Source organism: Brassica oleracea, chromosome C7 (assembly GCF_000695525.1).
Source record: "Brassica oleracea var. oleracea cultivar TO1000 chromosome C7, BOL, whole genome shotgun sequence".
Taxonomy (NCBI): domain Eukaryota; kingdom Viridiplantae; phylum Streptophyta; class Magnoliopsida; order Brassicales; family Brassicaceae; genus Brassica; species Brassica oleracea.
Window position 1 is genome coordinate 28,538,818 of NC_027754.1, and position 5,249 is coordinate 28,544,066.

The following is a 5,249-nucleotide window of genomic DNA, read 5'->3' on the forward strand; positions in this document are numbered from 1 at the left end:
TATAAAAAAAAATTTAACGTAAAATATATAGTTTTATTTTTTTACATATGGTTTGTTAAAGTGTTTGTATTAAATTTAATTTTGTAAATATTTGGAACTATATATATGTTTAGAAAAGGTAATAAATTATATAAACTATATTGTATGTTTAAAAAAGAGTATAATAAAGTATAAAAACTATATTGTGTATATCTTTGTCGTGTGATATAGTCTAATAAATAAAAATTTAATTGTTGTATAACTTTGTCAGGTTCAAAAAGATGTGGTGTGATAAATTATTGTTAGAGAAATTTTAGCTTACATCTTGTTAGTCAAATATTATGGTAAGACTAAATATATTGCTAGTTAATGAAAGGGTCAAACAACGTTTCATAAGTACATTTTTTAAAACTCCTTCTATTTTAATAGTATAGATAGTGGAGGCCAAGTTACTTTGGTCCTAAGTCCTAATACCATGTTTATCACTAAGAAACTCAAATGATTTCTTAGGTTTTTTTTTTATCTAAAACGAAATAAAAATTAAAAAGTAAACCAATCGCGGACCGCCACGAGTCAGTGGGGTCCGCGAACAGTGTAAGAAATTCACTAAAATTGGTTCTTAATTAATAGTTTTTATAACTGATACTTAAAAGTTTTGTGGGAATCTATGCACTAAAAACTTCATTAAAGACTCCGGATAAACATACTCTAATGCTCTAACGCAGAAAAAAGAAGAAGCTCTCTGGCATTATCTTTTGTGGAGTGCAGTCACACCACGTGTGTTGTTTTTTCGAGATACAAATAAATCTAAAGTTGCAATAATCAATAAAATACAGCTATGATGACATGATTGCGATATTTCTAACTGTTAAATGTTAAGATGATAAAAGGTGAAAACATCGAAATAATTCTCTACTTCAAAATGTAACTTTTTATTTATAACGTAAGATTCTAAAAGTTTTTTAAGTCTACATACTAATCGCACGAGACCTTACATCCGGATTCACAATTAATCCATCAATATGGCATGGCTAGATAACTAAGGTAAATCGAACTCATGGCGAAAACTCCATTTGCAACATCTTTACAACTAAACCAAAATACAAATTGTCAGTTAAAAACTTCAATACACAAATATGTTATTTTAATCACTAACTTTTAGTTAAACACGAATACATTTCATATTTTCGTTGATCAAGTTATTTTAGATTTGTTAAAAATTATTCAATCCGCTGGGGAATATTTAACGATAAACTTTTAACAAAGCCATTAGTCAACGAAAATATAAAATTTTATTGGTTCCGAATCAAAAGTTGAAAATAAAAATAGTTTACCTAAATTAACTTTGAATGTATTGATATCATTACATGCTTGTAGATATAACTGATTTTTTAATTGATCACTTCTATTCTTTTATTTAATTTATTTAAACTTTTAAACATTAAAATTTATGATGGGACTACAGAATAATATAGAAAACCAATTTGTTTTTCAGAATATTTGATATATAGTCATATTACATATTATCAAAATCATATATAATGTATATTTGATAAATTAATTATAGAAACATTTAAATATCAAATTTAGGTAATTTGTTTTAATCTTCAAATTTTAAAATGAAACCTTCAACATCTAATACTTTCGTTGACCAAACTATTTTAGACCCGCCAAATTAAAGCAATCGTTAAACATTCACTAGCAGACTTAACAATTAAATTTCAATGGGTTTAAAATAGTTTTTTTTTTTCTGTAAAGGGGGTTTAAAATAGTTTGGTCAACAAAAATATGGAATTTATTTGTGTTTATCTGAAAGCCAGGTGTTTTGTCCACATATGCATACATAATCATTGTAAAATTATTTATTAATATATGGATTACTAATTCAAACACTTTAACAATAAGTTATTGTTTATGTACTTAAAAGTATTTTACCAAATATAAAATGATTTATATAAGAAAAATATACTCATTAAAATACATGAATGTTTGTTACTGGATTAATGTTGTTTTGAAAACTCTCACGTATTATAAATATTTTAAAAAGTTCTTTATACTATGTTCGGTATTGGTAAATAAATCTTTGAAATCACTCAATGTTCACTTCTCAACTATATAAAATTAAATTTTTTATTTGATTTCTATTTAATTATGCATTTTTGTTTATGATCAAAAGATATTATTTTCGGATAAAACAATATATATATATATATATATTATTTTTTTATTTTTAAAATAAATTAAATATATATTTAGGATAATATCACAAAGTATATAAGAGTTATCGTTTTATTTTAATAATTTAGATTTACTTTTTGGATAATTTTATTATATCAGTTTTAAAGAATTATCTAATTTAATAAACTTTAATTTTTTTTTATTTGGATACTTTTTTATATATTAATTTTTAATTAATAATATAATCTAATTGATAAATTTAATTATTCATTACGGGTACAGCAACATTAACCAGTCTATTTTTTAATGTGTGAGTTTGAATACAAAAAATACTTCGCAAATAATAGTATAGATTGGTGATTAAAATCATGCATTAAGTCTTTTTAGCTTAAACATTTTTTGGTAAAAAAAGTAGTTTCACCTCTTTGCCGGAAATCCAAGCATTGTAAATAGTTCATTCCAACATGGATTGCTAGCGTTCCCTTTTTTAGCTTAAATTTGAAAGTGAAGAATTATTTTGACATTTTTCCATGATAAAAGTTATGTATACATATAATTCATATTTTTGTTAACACATATAAATCTAGTGGCATATCTCTAAAATATTATTGTTTAAAAAGTTTCTCCAAAAATGGTGTCTAACGATAAAAATTTATGAAATAAAATTAAATTGACAAAAGACATTAAACTACTCTAACTTCTAACACTAATCACAATCCACCCCTTTAATACTAAAACCTGAATCATTATCAATAAAATAGAATACTTTTTGTTTACTTTCAATTAGTGTATTGAGTTGAAAACAAAATTAGTGCTATTTTAGAAAAACATATTTCATATGCTAAATTTTTAATAAAAATATGAGTTAATTCTATTTGAGGATATTTTTATCTATATCAAGACAGAAATCTAAGCATTTATTGTTTTGTATGAATTCGAAAAAATTGTTTTGTATGAACTAGAAATATTTGGCCAAACATGTTGCTTATATTGGAGAGAGCGAGAAGAGTTTGGGACGATGAGTATGTTAGCTAAGAAAATTGAATACAATTAAAACTCCCTGAATCAATACTCAATTATTTGTTTGGAATGTGAAATAGTGAAAATGAATGTAACGCATAGTAGCAAACCAAATAGCTAAAAACGATATAATACTTGTTACTTATTTTTTACTTGTAATTATCTTAATTTTACTATTTGGTATTCGATTTATGACGATGAGTATTTAAAAAATCAAGACGGATACGAAATAAGTAACATGTATAAAACGAGTAACAAGTGCCTAGTCCTAAATGCAAACAAAAGAAAACACAAATATTCTTAAGAAGTAACAATAACAAGTAGCAAATAGCAAGTAACATGATCTTTGTTCGAAAACGCGGACGCATACCCGCGTAATTGGACGTTTAATCGTGAAATGTGTGGTCACTGTAGCGAATTTGGTCAATTCAGATGCATCATACAATATCCCGAGTTTTTGGTCGTGTAAGAAGTGGTTTGAGGTTACGCGGCCTCGTAACATTGAAACAAAAAATCTCAAATTGCTATCTATGTGGGTAAAAAAATTTGTAAGGTTGAAATTATGTATTAGGACTAAAATCTTGTATAAGTAGGCAAGAATTGTGAGAAAAATCAAGTCTAAATCATGAAAAAACAGTGATTGACGAAAAATTAGGGTTTCATACGACATAGATTGAGGAAAAAGACGGGAGAATTTTCGTAATTTTTCTTTATTAAAGAAAAAAAAGTAAAAAAATCAACTAATATTGCTTTTATCTCCGGTCAAACCTGGGTATTGTAAGAAACGTGCACAAGCCAAATCCACTACACTACGTATGATTCACATTTTTATAATAGCTAACTAGTATATATCGTTTAAATTTAAAAACAAACTTAAAACTAGGCTCCAATTAATTAACGAGTTTCTTCGATTTTTGCATTAGTTGCTAGGCCCAACCCAAATGTACGAGGAGCACTTAACGAGTTTCCGAACAAATAACAGTATAAATAACGAACCAAATATTAAAAATATAATAATATTTGATATTTGAATTGGTCTTGCAAGTAATAAAAATTTATCGACTTATTATTTACTTTGATAATGTCAAGTACTTACTTTTCAAGACAAGTACGAGCTAAGTAACGATTTTAAGCGGAGTAACCAGTAGTGATGAATAGCCGGCACCATTTTTTGTTCTCGGCATTTTTGTTCAAATGATTCAAGGGAAAATTTGTGAAATAACTAAAAAAACAAAATTAGATTTTTAGAGAGATGGGTGAGAGAGATAGGAAGGGAAAAAGAGAGAGAGAGAAAGAAAAGAGGATTTTGGTTACTTAGCTAATTTGAGCTTTTTGTTTGGTTATGGGATGCAATTTCCCATGATTCAATATATATATATATATATATATTTATTTTCTAGTATTAAATAGTTTTCCTTTTTCGTTTGCAAAGGCTAATGATGTTAGGTTTCTTCCAGTGTTTTTAAAATCGGACCGACCCGATGGTTGGACCGGGTTCGATCATGAACCGGTTATATAGTCGGGTTGGTCTAGTAATTTGTTCGACCATGAACCGGCCACATAGCCGGATTATATTTCAAAGTTATTAAACCAATAAAAAACCACTAAAACTATCAAAAATCTATAAACCATCCATATAAACAAGAAATTAATTTATATTTATAATATTTTATGTTCAAAATTGATTTATATTTTAACTATGCATCATTCTTATTAATATTACTTTTATATTTACATACTAAAAAAATATGAAACCATATTATTGAACCAGGTTTGACTCGGTCGAACCATATTGAACCGTGACCCAAAATATTTTCGGTTCAGCTTCCGGTCCAGTTTTAAAAACACTGGTTTCTTATGAAGATGTATTTTTTTTTTTTGGTAACTCTGGTATCTGGACAGCCACATTCCCAACTATCCCCCCGTAGGGGGTCCAGCGCCCCAACGGAAGGGATGTTAAATCTGCTGTGGCCGGGGCTCGAAGTCGTGATGGCGGGCACATCAGCCGAGGTTCTTTTACCACCAGACTACGAGGCCCGGTTATGAAGATGGATTTGTTTATTCATTGTTTA